Raw genomic sequence first — 22,685 nt, 5'->3', positions numbered from 1 at the left:
AGAACAAGAATAGTAACTATTTACTGAGTATCCAGTACTCTTTGATTTGTGTCCAGATAAGGAATAACAATTATGTTTCTTCAGAGGCAGAGACTTCCCCATTTTGGAAATGGGGAGTGCTAGGGGAAACTTATCCAGGCATAAAGGCTGTGCCTGGAGAGAAGGGAAACAATGGTTTCAATCCTAATTTTAGAAACAGTCAGTGCCAAGGATTCCAATTTTAGATAAGCAGATACATTTATGGGATTCCAGGCAACAGATCATTCCATCTAACCCATCTCCCTGGAGACGGTTAGCAAGCGTACTAAATTTGCTTGGTCTTCCATGCAGTGCTTCTTGCCCACATACCAACATGGGGTTCAACACATGGGGAAAACCTTTATTATCATAGGTTTCGGTATACAAGATACTATGGGGAGAATGACAGAATAACCAGGAAAACAAGGTGACTATGGCCTGCAAGGAAGTATCAGTCATAAAAGTAGCCAAAAAAGGAAGAATAAAGGAATGAATAGAGCCAGAAGTGAAAGAACATATTTCCTTGCTTTCTATGATTACTAAATATTTCACTGGATCTCTAGTCTTTTCTATATTAATATACCCATGGTGACAGTTATCTGCTGTACATCTCTCTATAATACAATCCTGTTCCTTAGGGTTTTCCTTTCCTCATAGATATACCTAAGAAATAGCAAAACTACAGCCCACTAAGGCTAATCCAGCCCCTTAGTTCTTTAAAATCCATTATAGTACCTAGCATCTGGAGACCTGAATTAAGCTAATGTATTTTACTGAATCTACAATACATCAGTGGTAGGATGCACTGTTATTTTATTCATCAGTAAAGAAGAAAAAAACTCTGCCACACATCATCAATTTTAAGACCTATCCCAATTTCAGTAAGGTTAAAATGGAAAAAAAAAAAAGTATAGCTTAGAATCTATGAAACATGGAATTTTTTCATGAAGGAGCACAGTTAAGGAATTATAATAATGGGAACGACAAGAACCAAACAGAAACAATTACTATGCAGCCCTCACCAGCAGAGTAGGATCCTAATTCTTTTTCAAGTTATTTTTTTTTATCCCTCCTTGGCATCAACCAAGGCAATTGTTATACTCTGCATCAGCTAAGGTCTTCTGAGACGCAGATGCCAAGACAGAATTGGTCTGTCAAGACATTTATTTTGGGAAGGGTCTATAAAGGATGAAAGAGGAGGGGAAGCAGAGGTAAGCAGGGAGAGCCTTCAGAACTGCTACAGATCTGCACCTGTAAAAGGAGAGAGGAAACAAAAAAGGAGGAGCCTCAAACTGCAGCACAACTGAGAAAGTCTCTGCCAGGCCAATGGGGAGTCCCCAAGCAAAGACTCTGCATTAGAGGTGTCCCATGTTGGGCCCAAAACACCCAACTATGCTCAGGCATTGGCTGGGAGCAGCTTCGGGAGAGCGACGGCTCAGCATGAATGCTGCTGAGATCCAAATGCACAGCAACTGGAGGTTCTTGGACACCCATTACCCTTGCAACAGGTTCTCTTAAAGGGAGATTTGAGCAGAACACCTCCTGGCTGCCACACTGACAAAGGGCATGCCTCCATGCTTCCCGCAATTACAGTAGCTGTCTCATTTCCGCTAATCTTCTCATATGTCATCTTTGTTATCATAGCTACCAGACTGATAACTTCTCAAAAAATACTCTGCATACCAGCTTTTTCTACTTACATCTTACAATCAGGCCCATAGAATCCTTAAGGGATGGCATGGCTTGCAAGTTACCATCAGGATTAGGTGTCATTCACACCGTCAAATTGGGACCCCTGTTTTTCCACAAGTCCACACAGCGCTGCTCCTGTCTCCAGGAGTGTGTAGACCAGGACACGGCCCCTCCCCACTCCCCCTTTGCTGCATAAACATTATGGAGCAGGCTTCAAATTTTAAAAACGGAGGCTTGGAAATCCTTCCAAGGAGACATTCATGAGACGAACTCCCAGAAAAACCCATGTTCAAATAATATTTCATGATCAGATGCAAAGAAACTCATAAAAGCTTTAAGGATGCAATATGAACCTAGTTACAGGACTCAGTGGCAAGGACAGACAGTATCTTTGACCTTGAACAAATCATTTAACCTCCCTGATGTGTGTTTCCTCGTCTATAAAATGAACAGAGTAGTCTAGATGATCCTTGAGGCCTCTTCTAGCACTAACATTATATGAAATAAAAGTCAGCTTAAAGATTAATTGGGTTTCTCAGCCTCAAGCAATTAATTACACTGTCGCTGCCCTTTAACAGACCCATCACAGAAGACAATTAGATTCAACTGACAGATTCTAATCTTTACCAATTCATGTTGATTTTAAGTCCAACACTATTTTTTAAGATTTGCAAATTAATCCTTTCAAAACAGGTTCAATAGCTTCCTGGGCAAGGAATTTGACTTGACAGACTTAATACTAAGGCCGTTCTTTTCCATTAAAAGAAAAAGTCTTTGTGCTGACATTTTTTTTTTTTTTTTTTTTGCATTCAGAACCTCAGCAGAAACTCTACCAGAGTTTTATAAAGTGATAGACAGTGGTTTTGTGAAATTCTTTACCAAGTGCTCAAGGACATCTGATCAGGGATTTTAGTTCTGTCCACACCTACTTCATCTAATTCCATTATGTTTTTCTTATTCTTCTTTGGCTTCTGAGTTTCCATAAATAGCCTTTACCTTGGGTCAACATTGAATTACTAGTAGAAAAGACGTTGGTAAATTTTCTAGCAAAAAAATAAACAAAAAAACCCCCACAGTTTCGATTTCCCGTTAATAAGGAAATATTTTATGTTATCCTCCTTTTAACATCTATTCATTTAAACAATGCTTTATTTTCCTACTTTTTCCTTAAATATTACAGTCATATCTAGTTTAGATTTTAAAACTTAAATCCCACAACTTTTAGTTTCTTGAACTTTGATTGCTGGTATCTAGTTTCTACTTTTATATCATGTCCACTTTCATTGGTAATATTTCTGATTACAGAAAGATATGGAGAATAATATGACACCCATGTTTTCATACAACGTAAGAAAAACTATGGAAGCTGTTTTGTGCACTTGTAAATATCACCCTGTCTCATTTTGTCCTTCTAGAGATAACACTATTCTGTATTTAATAGCATTTATCATTCTCATGCATGTCTTTATACTTTTAATACCATGAATCAATTCAATCTCTGAAAAAAATGTGATATTATTTTGCATGCTTTAATGGTAAAACTGAGCCATACTTCTGCAAATAGCTTTTAATTCCACATTGTGCTTGTGAAATTACATGGTAGTACCCATACATCTACTTTGTTTTCTCCAAGCTCTGGCTTATATTTTTACTTTCTCTAAGATCCCTTTTAAATGCACACAAATTTTAAGTCCAATGTAGTCAAATCTATCAATTGTTTCCTTTATGTCTTATGGGGGGGTTGCCTTATTTAAACAATCCTTTAATAATGTGAGTTCATAAAGCTTTTCATGATCCATCTATAATTCACCTAGAATTTACATATCTTTTATATAATGTGATATAAGTATACAATTTTATTATTCTTTTGTCCATATGGATAACCATTGTCCCAGCATCATTATCTTTCCCTAATAATTTACAGTGCACCAATTTCATGGTTATTTAATTACTATGTGTTTCCTATAATACTTTTATATAATACTATTATTATGTAAAATTATAATAATATTTGACCAGATTTGCTGTTCTTCAAACTTCCTTGGCTATTCTCTGCCCTCAGTTCATATATATAAACTTAAATTTCCCTTGCCAAGTTCCATGAAAAAAAAAAACTGATTGGAATTTCACTGAATCTGTGGACCAATTTGGAGAAAACCCTGTGTCTTTATGGTAGTATGTCCTCCCATCCATGTACACGGTACATCTCTAGAATGCCTTTTTAAAAATTTTTTAATTAAGTTTTGTAATTTTCTCTATAAAGATCTTGTGCCTCTTTTTGTTAGGTTTATTCCTAGTTACTTTAAATTCTTTGCTGCTGTCACAAATAATATCTATATCATTTAAGGTCCAAGTAGGAAAGAGCAGCTCATCTGCGTCATTTACAAAGATGTAAGCAGGGTTTAAGGAAACCGGAAATTGTACAGTACTGAGGGGAACCGTTACCACTCCTAACCCTAAAGGCAAGGGGAAGAGGCAATTTTCCAGAACCCAAAGTAAAAAACTGCTACTTTGATGGGAGCTGGGAGCTTTGGTCAAGGGATACAGCCAGCCAGGAACAACCTCACAGGAAGAGAGGTGAGGCAATATAATCCCCATCCTCTTTCACCCTTCCTTGATCTCCCGCTGCTTAAACTAATGAGAAGCCAAAGAACAAGGGAGCCTCTTATCACTAGTCAATAAGGCATTACCAAGCATGGACAAGAGTAGAGAGTAAATACGGAGGGACAAATAGACATCCAGCACTGTATCTTTTACAAAATTAATTTTCTGCTTATTGCTGTTATATAAGAATGCAAATTGTTTCTGCATATTGACTTTACATCCACTAGTCTTTCTGAATTCCATTTAAAATTATAATCATTTCTGTTATCTCTTGAGTTTCCATGTTTATAAACTTTTTTTGCTTTTCTTTCCTCTCCTTATACCACTAAAAATTTTCCCTTCCTTATTGAACTGGCTAGAACCTACAATAAAATGACAAATAGAAGAACTAATAGGGGCAACCTTAACATATGTTTGACATCTCACCTCTAAGTATGATGTTTGCTGCAGATTTTGTTTGTTTTTTGCTTTATTATTGCAAAAGCATTATATGTACATTGTTAGAAAGCAAGAATATAGATAACTAAATATAAGAACAGAACACTATGTTTCTTTACCCAGAGATTATGACTATTAACACTTTAGTGAACTGTGCACATATATACTTATAGATTTTTAACAGAAATTATACTGTATATGCTGTAATATAAAAGTTACACATTGGAAACTGCTTTTCACACTGTAGGTGTTTTATTCCCTTGTTTGTGAAGAGTTTTAATCCTGAATGGGAATTCAGTTTTATCAATTGGACCCTTCCCTTATACCATACACAAAAATTAATCCAAAATGAATCAAAGACCTAAACCTAAGAGCTAAAACTGTAAAATTCATGGAAGAAAACATAGGGTAAAAAGTTCATGACATTAGATTTGACAGTGTTTTCTTGGACATGACAACAAAGGCCCAGGTAACAAAAGAAAAAATAGATAAATTGGACTACGTAAAAATAAAAATCTTCTGTGCATCAAAAGACACAATCAACAGAGTGAAAAGTCAATCCAGCGAATGGGATAAAATATTTACAAATCATATATCTGATAAGGGGTCAATATCCAGAATATATAAAGAACTCATACAAGTCAACAACAACAAAAACCCAACCAATTTTGAAAATGGGCAAAGGAGTTGAATAGACACTTCAAGGAGATACAAATGGCCAACAAGCACATGAAAAGATGCTCAGCGTTACTAATCATTAGGGAAATGCAAATCAAAACCACAGTGTGATATCATCTCACACCTAGTAGGATAACTACTATTAAAAAAAAAAACAAGGAAACAACAATTGTTGGCAAGGATGTGGAGAAATCAGAACTCTTGTGTTGGTGGGAATATAAAATGGTGTAGCTGCCATGGAAAACAGTTTGGTTCTTCCTTAAAAAAATTAAAATAGAATTAGCATACAATCCAGCCATCCTACTTTTAGGCATATACCCAAAGTAACTGAAAGCAGGTCTTGAAGAGATATTTGTACACCCAAATTCATAGCAGCATTATTCACAATAGCCAAAAGGTGAAAGCAGCCCAAGTGTCCACAGATGGATGAATGGATAAACAAAATGTGACATATACATTCGAGGGAATATTATTCACCTTTAAAAAGAAATGAAACTCTGACACATGCTACAACCTGGATGAACATTGAAGACATTGTGCTAAGTGAAATAAGCCACTCACAAAAGGACAAATACTGTCTGATTCCACTTGCATGAGATACTTAGAATAGTCAAAGTCATAAAGCCAGAAAGTAGAATGGTGGTTGCCAGGGCCTGGGGGAAGAGACAAGAGCAGAGAGTTATTGTTTAATGGGCACAGACTTTTCAGTTTTGCAAGAAAAGAGTTTGGGAGATGGATGGTGGTGATGGTTGCATAACAATGTGAATATACTTATGCCAATGGACTGTACACTAAAAAATGGTTAAGATGGTAAATTTCATGTTATGTTTATTTTACTACCAAAAAAAGTGTGCAGGTGAATGAATCACACTCTCCAGATGGTCTGATTCAGGAGGTTATGGGTAGAGCCCTGCATTCCCCTCTCACAGTCTTCACAGAAAAGCCAAAACAAATTATTTGAGATTCCCTTAAATGAAAGGAAGTAGGATGGAAGAAGCAATAGAAGAATGCAGTATAAATAAATAAAAAACTAAACCTGATTCCTTTCAATTCTACTGGATGCTAATCTTTCCGGATGCCTTCAGTGAAAACTTGACTTTATATTTTAGAAATTATTCTCACCTGTAGCGGGCAAGATACCAAAGCCTTTACCAACACTGTTATAATTTCAGAGAGAAACTATGGTTTTCATTTTAAGTTCCCTTTTCTCTCTATTCCATTTTTTCTTTTTCTGATTATTGCAGCTTGATTTTCTTGTGTTTGGTTTTAAATAAATAAAACTTAACTCCTCAAACTTTCTTAAAGTTTGATGTCTAGAAACAGATCCACAAATTGTATCATTTATTCAGGTTGCATTTATACCTGTAGCTAACTTTCTTCCAATCAGAGAAACTATATTACTGGTAATCACGTTGCCCTTAGAGTCACTGTCTCCCGCTACTGACTACAACAATCTTTTAGCATCCCTTAGCAAATGTGTCAAGTGGATGCTTGTCAGAGATAACAGAAATTTTACCAAAATACTATGGAGATGTGGTCCCAACTCTAAGGAAGCATAGAGATGAGTTCATTCAGACACATGAATGTAAAGTATAAAAATAACACACATTTTCAATAGAATTTTCAAAGACATTTGCCTGTTAACTGTTTTTATCCTCTTCCTTTTACCTCCACTCAGAACACCCACCTACTACCTAACTGGTTCATAGTGGCCCTTCAATAACTATTTGTTGAGTGAATAAAGACGGAGCAAATTCAACTAGAAAAGACAACATGATAGGAAGAAACACTTCTCTTAAACATAAAAATCCACAGGCATTCTAACATAGAAGTTTAAAATTTCCAAATAAGATACCTAGATTAAGGAATACGTGTGCTAGAAACGTTTTAGGTTTTACAGAGACCTGTTTTTCCTACCCAGTTAATAATACCTTAGTGGAGCAGAGCCTAAGTCGGCTACCAGATCAAAATTTAAAATTCTGTTCTTAAGTTTTATGCTTTCTTGTGAGAAAAGCAGGTTGTTGAGTTTGGTGAGTCTACATCTTGTTCTTTTCAGCTAGGGAAGGCTTTTCGGTATAGGAAAATACAATTCCTTGACTGACTTATATCTTTTGTGATGGACAGAAATGGCTATTCCTGGACTTGCAATGACAGCAATGGCCACTCCTAACTTAACATTTAATATTACCTTTGCTACCAATAAATTATCTAATCCAGTTCCCACAGTTGAATCTAACTTTAAAGAGGGAACCTATCTCATTGGTTTCAACTCTGCATGGAAACTTCTTTGTTGCTATTTTATTTACTTAACTGTATATATTAAAAGAATTAGCAGTTCAACCAAATCTATCTGCCCCTTTCTTTGTCCCAGAAATTGTCCAAGTGACTCTCAACCTAATCTTATACCTGTGAACTCATTCTGAGCAAACAATAATACCTAATATTTACTGGTTTTACTATGCACCATCAGCACTTCACATGCATTGTCTAATTATTTTAACAACTCTAGGAGTAGGAGCTCTGGTCATTGTAAATTTAGAGAGGAAGAAACTGAGGATCAGAGCAGATAGTTTAGGATGCCTAACATAATACAACTACTAAGTTATGAAGCCAGGATTTCAGAGTCACATGCCAAGCCACTGGACTATATTGCCATCCAAACAAAAACACTGAGTAGAGCCTCCCTAGCAATAAACCAAAGCTGCAAGGAAAAAGGGGAACTTCCGTCATCATCCTCAGTTGCTGGGAGTAGTGCAGGGAGAGGGATATAGGCTCATGATGCACCTGATACCAACTCCTAGTTCCAACCACAATATTAGAATTCCAGACAAGTAGACCATCTCAAATAAGAATCTATTATTTGTGGGGCTTCCCTGGTGGCGCAGTGGTTAAGAATCTGCCTGCCAATGCAGGGGACGCGGGTTCATGCCCCAGTCCGGGAAGATCCCACATGCCGCGGAGCAGCTGGACCCGTGAGCCATGGCCGCTGGGCCTGCGCGTCCGGAGCCTGTGCTTCGCAATGGGAGAGGCCATAACAGTGAGAGGCCCGCGTACCGCAAAAAAAAAAGAAAGAATCTATTATTTGCTTAATGCTCACTGGGACATGTGTTGAACTTACTAAGTATAACTTCTTTGCTCTTTCATGTCCATGTTTTTGCAGAGATGAACAAGGTATAATTTAGTCTTATTTCAGAGACCAAATTTGCCAGATTGAAAAACCATAGCAGAAAGAAGGTCCTTTTGTCTTTGTCCGTGTGCTAGGCCTGAGCAATAAAGCCAACAATCATGGGTCCTTATTGCCTCAATTACATGATAAGAATCATCTTTTTTTCCTTTATGTGGGTTGTCTCAGTTTTATTTCCCATCTCTGAGCCACAGAACACATTAATTCTCAATTACGCTTACTCAGGGCCCCAGTTGGCAGTCCTTACACAGACAAAACTATAATGGGAAGCCTGGGTAATTAGTTCCTCCAACATCATCTAGGCTGAGGGTTTTATTTATTTCTTTTAAAGAAAATTCTGGGACATGGACTCAAATGAATCTGCAGGATTAATGAGAGTCGAATCTTACTTTTCTAATCAGCCAGACTGGCCACTGCAGATGGCCAAGAAACAATCTGAGAACCCTCGTACATCCTGTGAGTGCTTCACAAAATGCTAAATAAGAATGACAACAACATCAAAAAACAAAGTTCTCGTCTGCATATGAATATAGCACATGTTATGGACAGAAAAGTGAAAGTATTTCAGAAGCACAGCATGAACAAGAAAAGATTTCTCAGTAGTAAAGCCAACTCAGTGGAGGGAGATTCTTAGTACATAATTAATCAAACTGCCTTGCAATCGATACCCAGACTAATATTAGCAACCAAAAAGCGACATTAACATGAAAACACTAGGTGTAATGGATGCTGTGTCGTGTTGCCCAGATCTGTATTCTGGTCTAAGGACTTATTTTCCTAGATGTTAGGAGTGCTGTCACTAGATACCCCTCAGCTGTCAGTCCTCTCCAGAAATTGCCCTTGGCCACACAGCCCCCTCTCACACGGGATCAGCTTGCATCCAACGTCTGTCTGATGTGGGAGTTTGAAACCCTAGCTTCCTCACTGCAAGGGGAGTCAACTCTAAAAGGCCACCCCAGCTCTTCTGAAGAGCTCTGCAGAGGCTGAGCTGAGGCCTCTGTGGAAGCTGCACTGATCTCAGCATTTCCCTCTGCCCAGTCCTGCCTCCTTCCCTTCCACAAACGTTGACCCCAAGAGTGCTCCCTGCTACATGCTCTGCATGCTAATCTCCATCTCTGAGTCTACTTCTCAGGGAACCCAAATTTGAATACTAGGGAAATTAAATTCTTTGTTTCTAACGTGTTATTAAAATATAAGTATTACCTTATAATAAGGAAATGTTTTCAACTAGCATTTAAGAATACTATAACGTATTGTTTAGGCATTTAAAAATCATTATTTTCTTAAGGATTTAGGTTGGGCTGGTTGATTTACTGTGACAGAAAAACAGTCAGGAGGGTAGACTACCAAACTGTCAAGCCCCCATATGCAGGAAATGATACTGGGGATTGCGGAGTGGAACAGGAAGTACACGGGAGAGGGAGAGATTAGGAGGTTGCTGGTCCCACTGGAATCCACACAGAAAGTCTTTTGTTAAGACCTATAGCAATCCAGCTTTCTATAGGACTGATTCCCTCCAGTGACTCTGTCAAAGGCATTACAGCATGGTAAAGAAAATTTAGTATGGCCATCAGCTGCCTTCCCTCTGCTTTTAGTCCCTTCTGTTCTTGGTCTCATCTCTCAGAAAATCCTTTTTCCTGAATCTTTTATTAGCCAATAGACACATGCTGAAGGCATTTGAATTTTGGTAGAGAATTCAAGAGGCGGTGAAAACCTTCCAACATAGAGGCATGAATCTGAATTGCCAATGGGAGACTTTCAGACACCATGACTAGAGGAAGGAAGGAAGTTTAGGGCAGACAGCCTGCCTACCGGCTAAGGCAGAGACTCTCCTAAAACACCTTTGACAGGGTCTTTAATTAATTATGCCGCGTGCTGAGATTATTCATCTACCTCACAGTGACAACTTGGTAGTACAGTCTGCTTCACTATCAGTTTGAATTCCAAGTCTGCATTTAACAATTCATTCAGGGCTTCCCTGGTGGCGCAGTGCTTGACAGTCTGCCTGCCGATGCAGGGGACACGGGTTTGTGCCCCGGTCCGGGAAGATCCCACATGCCGCGGAGCGGCTAGACCCATGAGCCATGGCCGCTGAGCCTGCGCATCTGTAGCCTGTGCTCCGCAAGGCAACGGGAGAGGCCACAACAATGAGAGGCCCGCGTACCGCAAAACAAAACAAAACAAAAACAATTCATTCAACAGATAACTACTGAGAAACTACTGGTAATAAACAAAACAGACAAGTCCCCTGTCTCCTCCTGGGGGGGAGGGAGACAGAAATAAACAAATACCATGATTTCAGATAATAACAAGAGCTAAGAAGAGAATAAAGCAAGGTTAAAATAGAGGACCACTGCAGGGAGGGATAGTGACCATTTTAGCTGTGAGAGGCTAGGTCAGCAAAGACTCTTTTAAAGAGATAGCATGTGAGCAGAGATCTGAACACTGTAAGCATCAAGCCACATGAAGATTTAGGCAAAGAGCTTGCGAGGCAAAGGCTATCACAAACAGCAAAAAGGAGGCACAGCAGGAACAGAGTGAATGAAGGGGAGAGTGAGGGAGAGGTTGGATAGTAGGAAAGGTCAGATCACAAAGAACCTTGAAGGCCAGACTAGAGAGTTTGAATTTTGTTCTATATATAATAGGAAGCCACTGGACAGATTTTTAAAGAGGAAGAAATATGATATGATGTAAGTTTTTGAAGAGCCCTTTAAGGGCTATGTGAGCTGTAAAACAGCAAGAGTGAAGTCAGGAAGAACAGTCGGGAAGCCATGGCTGTGGAACAGTGAGGGCTGAGAATGGTGGTGGCAGAGGTGATGGGAAGTGGTTGGGTCTAGAATGTAATTTAGAAATAAAACTATCAGAATTTGATGATGGATTAGATGTGGGGAATGACAAAAACATTTACTCAGGGACTTCCCTGGTGGCACAGTGGTTAAGAATCTGCCTGCCAGTGCAGGGGACATGGGTTCAATCCAGGAAGATGCCACATGCTGTGGAGCAACTAAGCCCGTGCGCCACAACTACTGAGCCTGCGCTCTAGAGCCCACGAGCCACAACTACTGAGCCCAAGGGCCACAACTACTGAAGCCCACGCGCCTAGAGCCTGTGCTCTGCAACAAGAGAAGCCATCTGATGAGAATCCCGTGCACCACAACAAAGAGTAGCCCCCGCTCGCCACAACTAGAGAAAAGCCCACACGCAACAACACCCAAGGCAGCCAAAAAATAAAAATAAATAAATAAATTTATTAATAAAAAGAGTTCATGTACCGCAATGTTCATTGCAGCACTATTTACAGTAGCCAGGACATGGAAGCAACCTAAGTGTCCATTGACAGATGAATGGATAAAGAAGATGTGGCACATATATACAATGGAATGTTACTCAGCCATAAAAAGAAACGAAATTGAGTTATTTGTAGTGAGGTGGATGGACCTAGAGACTATCATACAGAGTGAAGTAAGACAGAAAGAGAAAAACAAATACCATATGCTAATGCATATATATGGAATCTAAAAAAAAAAACAAAAAAGATTCTGAAGAACCTAGGGGCAGGACAGGAATAAAGACACAGATGTAGAGAATGGACTTGAGCACTCAGGGAGGGGGAAGGGTAAGCTGGGACGAAGTGAGAGAGTGGCATGGACATATATACACTACCAAATGTAAAATAGATAGCTAGTGGGAAGGAGCTGCATAGCACAGGGAGATCAGTTCGGTGCTTTGTGACCACCTAGAGGGGTGGGATAGGGAGGGTGGGAGGGAGATTCAAGAGGGAGTTGATACGGGGATATATGTATATGTATAGCTGATTCACTTTGTTATACAGCGGAGACTAACACACCATTGTAAAGCAATTATACTCCAATAAAGATGTTAAAAAAAAAAGCTCCTGGTGATTCTTATGTGCAGCTAAGACTTAGAACCATTGATGTAAAGATTGGGAATAGGAGGTTAAGCCAAAATGCCTAGAATGAAAGGGGCCATCAGTAAGGTAGGAAGAAAACCAGCAGAGTAATGTCTTGGAAGTTAAGTGAAGGGTATGTTCCAAGAATGAAATGGTCAGCTGTGTCAAATGCTGATGAGAAGTTAAGTCAAAGAGGGAAGACAGGGCAAGAGTGGGGTGACCTAAATGTGAAAATTTCTGGTGGGGCTGTGGGGATGAAGGCCTGCCTGGCATGGAGAGTGAGGAAGTAGAGACAGATGCTGTGTCCTGTGTTCTCTCTGCCCCAGGACCACCCAAGTCCTGGGCTCAGATCCAGGGACTCTGGCTGCCCCTTGTCCAGCAGCTTGGATATCCAGTGCCCCTCAAGTGATACCATCTCAACTACTTACTCATTCAGCCAGGCAACACCGACTCCACAACCTCATTCAATACCTGCTGAGCACTTAGATGTGCTAGTCATTGTTAGGCAATGGGGATAGAAAGTCAAATAAGATACACTTCTTGCTCCCATGGAATTTTCAATCCATTGAGGAAGAGAGTCACAGATAATTACAACAAAGTAGTCATCCTGATTCTACATCCACCGTGTCTATCTACTTTCCATTCCCATTTCCACTAACCTAGTTTAGGCCTTGAAAATGAATAACAGCGTCCTAAGCAGTCTCCCTATATCCAGTCTCTCCCTTCTTGCTAATCTAGTTTAAACATTGCAGCCAAATTCCTTTTCCTAAAGCACAACTCTGTTCATGTCATTCATTAATTGTGGAAGCATACATTTAGCACCTACTAAATACAAATGCAGTCTTCCCTCCTGTGATGTTAGGGTCAATTTCTAGTTCCAAAATCCTGATTTTGTCATCTCAATCAGAAGTAACCGTAGCAGTTACCTAGTCCATGCATGAATCCTCTTTGTGAATCTCTATAAATCATAAGTGGATAGGTGGATAAAAGCACATCCAGTTGGTCCTTAAACCTCCAAGGATGGAGAATTCACTTTGAAAAAGAGTTCAGTACATGCTCAAGAATTTGGAAATTTTTATAAATTCTTCCTTTGTAGTGCTTCCTGCTTACTGGTTAGAGTGCAAGCTTTTTGGCCAGCATTCAAGGTCTGCTACAATTTGACCCTGAGGCATTCTGGTCTTAGCTTCTAATATTCTCCTTCATGTTTTCTTCCCTGAATGTGCTTTCACACCACCACACTTTCCCCTATTCCCTCATAGCCAGATCCTTCAAGATGGGGCTCAAGTACCACCTTCTCCATAAAACCACCCTGAGTCCCTCAGCAGACCAATCATCTCCCTCACCTGAGATCCCTCAGGCTTATTTTTACCTTCCTTGTGGGTTTCTCCCTTTGGTGATTGGGGCACGACTCCTATTTTCCATGCTTCACTGAAAGGTCCGTGAGAGCTGGGCCCATCTCTTGGGCACCTCTGTCTCCTGCACAGCGCCCAGCACAGTGACTTGAAAGTTTCATTAGACACCTGTGGGATAAATAAAGCAGCAATTCTCTGGATCTGTTTCCCATTTTGTGCAAGAAGGAAGCTATATTAGCTTTCCTACTGACTCTAATATTCTGATTCCCAAATTTAAAGTGACTATTAGACACTTATTGCATGACTGATATTGTGGGATATTTTTTTTTTTGGCGGGGGCTTGGTAAAGACATGAAAGAATTAACTTATAAACAGACTATGATAAAATGTTAGTTGTAAGCAACAGAAAATAACAAAGGAGCTCATGGAGGGAGGAGATGCATGGGGTCAAGAGTCACCCGTGGAAGGTTAAGAGGAAGAGAAGTTCCTTGAACCTGGCTTTGAATCTCCATATAAATAGACTCCTCAGGCCCTGGGCATTTGAAGCCTGAAACAAAGGCTGAGTCAGGGACACTAGAGGGAGCCATGGCCTGTAGGCTGGAGAGAAAGCTTCCGGGCTCAGTCAGCCTTGGGTTCACGGATCCTACATTTGCTTAGTAGATTGAGAAGGATACTCTTTATCATACATTCAAATGCTTCCATAGGACAATTTCTAAAATGAAAATTAGTTTGAGTCTATTTTCAGTTTTTACTGGTGTTAAACCTCTTTTGAGGAGATCAATATGAAGTACTTAACGTCTGCACATTTTATGTCATTTTTGTCTGTGAATATCTCCTGAATCTTAACCGTGAGCTAATGGGGATTTGGGGGGCTGGAAGTAGAGAAGGATCAGGTGAAACCCTGTCCAATGACCTCCCTGCTTGCTCAGACTGAAGCCGGGGTGGTCTGTGACCACTGGTTCCCAGGGCTGTCATATTATCAGGCCAGGAGACCAGAGTTTGCTGCCTACACGTTCAAATATGAGATTACAGCAAAGAAGTCACCCCTCTAGCCTTTTCTCAGTCCAAATCCACAGATAGCCCTAAGCAAGGTGTTTTTTAAAGTACCCGGAAGTTCTGAGGCAGCAATGGGAGCTCAGTCTGGCCAGCATCAGCACTGCCAGTGCCTGCCTGACAGACGGACATGAAGATGGAGGCCCCCATCCACGGGCAGGTGATAAGAATGAGGTGTAGTTGGAAGGTGGAAAAAGGGAAACTGGGTACAGCCCTGATGTATTGTCCTACCTCAAACAGGGTGACATTAAACAGTGTGAAATGCACATCTACCACAGGATTAGAAGTGAATCATATATTTTTGCCATATATAAATGTTTACTTAAACTAAACTTTGGGATAGAGGAACTTAAATAAAAAGTAAAAAGGATATCGTACCTCTAAAGAATTAGTGACTTAAAGCTTGCCCAGGCCAAAGGGACAAGAAGCCTCAGAGCCAAGAGGGAGGACATTAGGGTACCCTGGCTTGGAGCATCTTCCCACCCTACCTACCCCCGTTGCCACCAGACAGAAACCTAAACAGTCAGAAGGCAGGAAGGCCTCACCAGCTGCTGGAGTGCCCAAGAGGCTGCCTTTTCATCCAGATGCCACTTTCAGAACTCCCCTTGATGTGGCGGTTAAGTTGGAGACAGGAAGCTGAAGGTCCAGGTCTAGAGGGGCGAATGGAGAGGAAATTGTGGGACAGGCTTTGAAGCTAAGAAGAGAAGCACGTTACCCAGCACCTCTCTGCTCTGTTCTGTTCCCTGTGCTGCTGTGTTGGCATCCTGATGCTTTCCCTCTCTCCCTAAATCCAAAGGGAATAAGCGACAGGAGACAAAAGAAAGCAAGCAGACCTGGAGATGAGATGGCTTTGGCCACTGCACATGCCCAGCGAGGGGAAGCCGGGTGAGCAGAAGCGCCAGCAGGGCTGAAGCCGCTACTCCGGTGGACGGGGGAGGGCGGAACTGGGTCGCAGGCAGCGTCGGGGTGAGTGAGCCTTCTGTGCAGGCGGGAGGGCGGGGCGGAGACATGTGAAGGCAGAATTAGGGGCGAGCTGGGGCCTCCGTGGGGAGGGCTCGGAAGCTCCTGGCCTGTGCGTTCCGAGCTCACTCAACCACTCCCCTCTTCTCCCAGAAACAGATCCAGCCTGGCTTCCCTCCCGGAAAGAGCAAACCCGGGGGCGGAGCGGAGGCGGAGCCGAGACAGAAGTGGGCCGCACCTGTCTCCCCTCCAGGGGCGCGATAACCAGGCCAGGCCCGGGTAGAGCAGAAACTCACAGTACGTTTGGGCAGAGGGGCTCTGGGCACAGCTGGGCCTTGGTCTAGGGCCCTGGGGCTGGGGCCACCCGAGAAGGTCAGAGCGCATCTCAGCTGCCAAAGGCAAGTCGGACTAGAAGCTTCCCTGCCCTTGGTGGGGGGAAGAGGGGACAAATAGACCTGAGAAATGAGAGGAGAGAGGCAGCCCTCTTTGGGTGTGGAGAGCTGGGGTAGCCACGTCAAGAGCAGCTCTGATTCTGGTGGACGGTCGTGTCCTCCTTCAGCAAACCCTCAGGAGGCTCAGCGTGGATGGCAGCCACAATCACACTTGTCCCAGCAGACTCCTGTGCCTGGTGTTGAGTTGGATGTAAAGCTTGGTGAAGGCCACAGCGCATTCATACTTGAATACTCTTCCCCCATTCCCGCAGAGCACATCCTTCAACATGGAATTCAGCTGCCACCTTCTCCATAAAACCACCCTGAGTCTTTAAATGACCCATCATCTCCCTCACCTGAGATCCCCCCTCAGACTTATTTTACCTTCCTCCTGGGTTTCGCCCTTTGGTGATTGGGGCACGACTCCTATTTTCCATGCCTCACTGAAAGGTCCGTGAGAGCTGGGCCCATCTCTTGGGCACCTCTGTCTCCTGCACAGCGCCCAGCGCAGTGACTTGAAAGTTTCATTAGACACCTGTGGAATGAATAAAGCAGCAATCCTCTGGATCTGTGCACTATTCTTTGAAAGGAGGAAGCTATACTTACATTTTCTACAAGCTCTTATTTTCTGATTCCCAATTAGATTAAGTATTAGACACCTGCTGCACACCTGATACCATGTCTCTCTCATTTCAAAGAAGTGAAAGACACAAATGTGGTTTTGTTGCGGTAGCTCAATGTACCAGGAACAATTAGATTACGAGACTGATTGTGATAAAATGCTAAATTGCACATTGTAAGAGGAGCTCAGCGGAGAGAGACACACATGTGATCCAGCAAGGGCCTGGAGAACCAAAAGGAAGAGAAGTTAGCTGGACTAGGCTTTGATGGTGGGTGGATTTGCACAGTTCAACAGCCCCACAGATGTTGCAGTCCTTCCCCTTGATGCCTTGCCCGGGCAGGCTCTTCACTGCTGCTATTAGCACCAAGTAAACTAGAGGCAAGTCAGGAGCCCAGAGCCGCCCCTGGTGGAGCAGGACCCCATCTCCTTGGAGTCCTGTCTTCTTGTTGATCTTCAAGCCTCCCAGGCAGATGTTGCAATCATTATTAAGAAGCGCCAATCATCAGGACTCTTCTTGGATTTGATTTCTGCTACTCAGACCTTGGGAAAACTGGGGTGGGGTGGCTGAGAGTCTCCCTTGAACTCATCCTGCTTCTTAGCTCAGTACCAGGGAGCTTCTTGCCCTGGCCATCCAGGAATGGATGCCTCCAAAGTCTTATGGGTCTGCCCATACCTTTACCCTTGCCATGACACATGGGGTGTCTTTTTCACAGTTCCCATTGTCCAGGTGTTGGGAAGTGATTCCAGTGCTCCACTGGTGGTCACGGGAACACAACTGTCCTCAGCTCAGGCATCCAAGATGCCTCTAAACCTCCTCTCTAAGAAATGAGACTTTCCTTCTCCAGAGTCTGGTCTGTGTCTGGTTTCCTAGGTAGGAAGGAGCCGTGCACCCTCGGGGTAGGTTTGCTGCTTTATCTGTCAGCATGAGTCAGGGTAGAAGCAGAGCTGCCTAGAAACCAGTCATGGGCCCCAGTGTTGCTTTTTCATGCAGATATAACAGTTGCTCTGGGATAACAAGGTCTGTGAGTCCAACAAACAGGCACACCCTAAGCTCAGAACATGGGCTGGCGTTGTAATAGTAGCAGCATACTTTCTGGCTTCCCACGGAGCTTCACTGTGTTTCCCACCACGGTCATCACTGTCCCTCCCTCTAACTATCTTTATGTCTCCAGTGCCTAGCGCAGAGCCTGGCACGCAGCAGACATCCTATAATGATGCCAAATCCTGAGGGAGGCACTTGGCAGATAAACAACATTAGCTAATGCAGTCTTAAACGGACGGTATGACACAGTGATAAAGATAAATATCCTCTATCTCATTTTACAACAGTAAATCTGAAACCCCATCTTTTGGGAAAGCATTGTCTCCACCGTGATGCCCACGTCAGAGCTCCTGCTTATCAAATTCTGTTGAGCGAGTGTGGAAGGAGCAGCTCTCTGTAATCTATTTACGTTAAGAAGTCACGTGCTCAGCTCATAGCCCGTTTATCAGGACGAAGGATGCTCTCTGGAGAGAGCAGACAGCAGGACAGGCCGAGCTCGGATGACAGCCTGCCCCGTGGAGATTGACTTTAATGAAGCACAGAATAAACAGGAAGATTAAGAGGGTGCAAAAATCAGTGACAAGTTTTGAGTTCACCTCTCCGTAGGAAACGAAAGGTTCTCTGTACAGCTGAGAGCTGTCCCTGGGTTATAGATGGGGGCATCTGTTTTGTCACTAATGATCCCATGCTATCTAAATCAGCCTCTGTGTGGGGAAAGAAAAGTTTTCTCTTAATTTACAGACCCATTTCTGTGCAATTTAAATTCACCCACAATGTGATGTGCTTTATAGTGAGTAGAAAGATTGGCATTATTAAAGGGTTTGAGGAATTATTTACTAGGCTAAAATGTTAGCCTGAAAAACAGGGACTAAATATTTCTCGTTTTGTTCTTTTATGTATTCCTTCCGTAATGTGCTGAGAACTCATGCACTCAGAGACTCATGACTCAAAGATATGGTCAGTCCTGGAGGGATGGCTCACCTTATGGAAGGCCTCAATTCTTGGAGTAAAACAAAAACAAAAATTAGCCTTCCTCATAAAACAGTGCCATTTCCATAGAAACTTAATGGCATTCAGGCGTTTTATTGTATATTGCTCCAGTTCCTCATTTCATATATAATCTTTTTAATAAATAGAAGGAAAAAGTTACAAAACAGCCTGGGGACATAGTCTGAAATTCACACCCATCTTTTGAAGATGACAGGTTCATTTAGAGGATCCAAATGGGGACCTTTCCTTATTTCATTGTCATTTCTTTTTGAATACATAGATCTTACTAAAGGTGGGAGTAAAGTTTTGATTTGATATAGCATATTCCTTATTCTTTAATCAAACTGTGAGAAATGGTGTGTGTGTTTGTGTGTGTGTGTGTGTGTGTGTGTGTGTGTGTGTACACTGGGCAGAAGGTAGTCATGTTGATGTATTATAGCTTTCCTACCAGTAGATGGCACTCTGGTTCAAATTGATATTCTAAGCCTCCAGTGGTCCAGCAGGAACAGGTCCTGAGCAGTAACTGTGAGGAAGACAGTGTACCAATCAGCTGAGATGTATCCAGGTGAAAATGTGTGGTAACAAAAGTAATGCAAACCATATCTGCAAACTATTTTAGGAGAGTTGGCGTGTACAAGGATATAGGGCACAATCCTTATAGAGAGATCAGAATGCCTGGCACCAGATGGGATTAGTTGAGAACTCTTTTGTGGAAGAGCTTCCTTAAGTAGAGTGCTTTGAATGGAGAGGAAGGGATGTGAGGCAGCAAGGGACAGACATTCCAGGTAGGAGAAGTGGCCTGCAGAAAGGTTTCTTGGGAGGCAAAGAAGTGTATATGAGGAATATGAAACAGTTTGGGTCTACTTTGGGAAGCTTATCTGAAGGAGGCTTAAAGTTAACACCTAAGCTTCATATCATGAGAAGAAAGTGGTGCAGGTGGGTGAGGAGAAACAAGAGCAATACTCAGCTTTGCAAAAATAAACAAAAATAAAATATGGTCAGCCAAAGTTTTGCCTTGCATCTGATTTTCACTTTTGATTATCACAGTAAATAAAATTCAAATCAGTCAACTGAGCCAATATCTTTCATTTCTGGTTTTATATAAGTGTAAGTACTTACATTTATATTTTAGATTATGTAATTCTGGAACTTGTACTAGTCAAATGTAAACGCTGAGTTTCTTTACCTAAGTGTACAACTCTGAACCATGTATCTTTGGCACTGCCAAAATGCCGTCCATTAGACTTTAATTTTTGTTACCTTAATTATTTCCTAATTTTCTGGCTCTCTCCTTTCACAAACTTTTGTGTGTTGTTTATTTATTATGCCTAAGCTCAAGATGATAGCTCACAGTGTAAAGAGAGAAATGTATTTGGGGGTTGGATTTAGCTTATATTTATTTTTAGAGCATTTGAAGCAATGGAGGAATCCTAATTGGCATTATACTTTCTAATGCAGATTCAAAGTTAAAGCAGTAAGGAGGCATTTTAAATAATTCAGCAGAAACTTCACCAAATGAACAGTTACTTAAATCTCTTTAAGGTCTCAAGTATAGTAAACCATTAATGGGAACTATGTTGCTTAATCTACAGAAAGTGTTTTCCATTCACCATATGTTACCTGGACTATCATTAAAATAGTAAGTTATTATGAGGATGAGTCTTTAAAATGCTGTGTGGAGGCCCCGGGTTCTGGAACCACTGGCTTGGTCAGCACTTTGTGTTTTTAAGCAGTGATGTGCCTTGGGTAAGAAAAAGAGAATGAGGTTCATTAATTCTTGATGTGCTTTAAACACAGAAATACTGTACTTTTTTTTTTCCGGGAATGGGAAAAACCACCCTTACACAAATAGGTTAAATACTCTGATTGGTTAATTCTCCTCAAGATTAATAATGTCTCCCTTTCAGTGTGAATGGATGTTCCCAACAAGCTGTCATTCGGACAGGGAGAGTGTCTTTATGTGGTCCCTGCTGTGGTCACCGTTGCGACCAATAGACACAGTCTTCAAGAGGACTGCATGAAGGTAAGCCTGCAGTCTGGTAGAGGACTGGAGGGAATGTAGTTGTCATGCTGGGGGTCATGACCTAAGTAATGTAAACCCACTGTTCTGTGGGACTCAGCCAGTCAGCCTCAGTCGTCTGAGTTTCTTGGTGTTGCCACCATTGTACTGCAGGGTTGCTGCCTTTGATATTTGAAGATAGTCCTTAGGCCATATTCCTTGAATGTGAAAATGCATGTCCTGTTAAGTAAGTCTGTGTGTCTGGAAGGAGGTGTGGAGCTGCATTAAGTGGGGTGAGTGGTAAAAGATTAATCTAGAAAGAAAGGAAGAAAGAGGGTAACATTGTGGAGGGCCTTGAACATCCAGAACTTGGGTCTTTGTCTTTTATATTTATTTATTTTTGGCCGCGCCATGCGGCATGCGGGATTTTAGTTCCCCAACCAGGGATTGAACCCATGCCCCCTGCATCGGGAGCGTGGAGTCTTAACCACTGGACCACCAGGGAAGTCCTAAACTTGGGTCTTTTAAAGCAAATCTGGGATTGAGGCTACACACACTCTTACATTTAGTCCCAGTCGTTTATGACATTTGCCAAAGCAGTTGTAACTTAAATCTTTTATTTCCAACCATAACCCATGAAAAGAATCTTATAGCCCCTGAAATATTCATGTTATTGCTGCTGCATGTTCATGCTAGAATTTGACGGCTTGCCTTCAGCTATACCTTAGCATAAAAGAAATCACAGTAAAAATAATTGGCATAAAGCCATCAACTTGCTCATTTGCTCTCTTTCACTGTAAGACAATAAAGGAATTAAATGATGTCTCACTTGGCTTTATATATTTGCATACTTAAATGTTTGGATACTACCTTGCTAAATAAATTTGGCCTGATCAGACAAGCCAGTAGTGGGTGAATTCCTCAAATTTTCAAATGTATTAATTCTTCCCAACTGCAGATTACTAGTAATATTTTTTTTTTTTTTTTTTTTTTTTTTTGTGGTACGCGGGCCTCTCACTGTTGTGACCTCTCCCGTTGCAGAGCACAGGCTCCGGATGCATGTGGGATCTTCCCGGACCGGGGCACGAACCCACGTCCCCTGCATTGGCAGGCAGACTCTCAACCACTGCGCCACCAGGGAAGCCCACTAGTAATATTTTTATTGACTGTTATATCACAACAATGACATATGGTTGAATGGATGAACCAGGTTTACAAAGCTGTATGCTAGTTGTGGAAAATGTTATATATGTGCTTATATATTTTTTTCCAAATACATATAATCTGGTAATACACACACACAAAGACACACACATATAAAAATTAGTATGTCACTATCTGTGAGTACAAATTGTCATTTTAACACTTAATGGCCAAAATCCAATGGCCCTGAGCTCTTCTGCTGCTTGATTATCCAGTCTTTTACAAAGTCCACTTCCCAAAATATTTCTAAAAGCCCCAGGGGAGCTCACATGCATAAACAAATATTAGTCTCAGACCCGATGGCTGCATTAATGTGTAACTTCCATCTACATTTATGGTAATTTTGAGATTTGTTCACACAAAGCAAGAATTATGAAAAAAAATGATTCCAAAATAATTACCTATTCCTGCCAACCACAGCATAGAGCTTTCTTGTTTTGTTCAGGAAGGAGCAGTTTGGAGGTGATACCAAAGTGTTCTCTCTTCTTTGTGTTTCCCTTCCATCTAAG

General features: G+C 41.5%; 1 protein-coding gene across 4 annotated transcripts in view; it reads right to left on the bottom strand.

The window, feature by feature from the left end:
- The window catches only part of MNS1 (meiosis specific nuclear structural 1), an 84,072-nt gene extending 68,165 nt beyond the window's left edge, over nucleotides 1-15,907 (bottom strand). The window contains exons 1-3 of one of the 4 annotated variants that reach the window (XM_049705997.1): nucleotides 15,763-15,903; nucleotides 15,475-15,579; nucleotides 13,894-14,044 (exon numbers count right to left, since the gene is read on the bottom strand). The gene's annotated coding sequence lies outside the window, so the exon portion shown is untranslated. Of the gene's footprint in view, nucleotides 1-13,893; nucleotides 14,045-15,474; nucleotides 15,657-15,762 lie in introns of those variants that run through there. The other 3 variants (XM_033436972.2, XM_049705998.1, XM_033436971.2) reach the window with 3 other exon arrangements.
- Between the last annotated feature and the right edge of the window lie 6,778 nt (nucleotides 15,908-22,685).

Source organism: Orcinus orca, chromosome 2 (genome assembly GCF_937001465.1).
Source record: "Orcinus orca chromosome 2, mOrcOrc1.1, whole genome shotgun sequence".
Classification (NCBI taxonomy): Eukaryota; Metazoa; Chordata; class Mammalia; order Artiodactyla; family Delphinidae; genus Orcinus; species Orcinus orca.
This window is presented reverse-complemented; position numbering and strand designations above follow the sequence as displayed.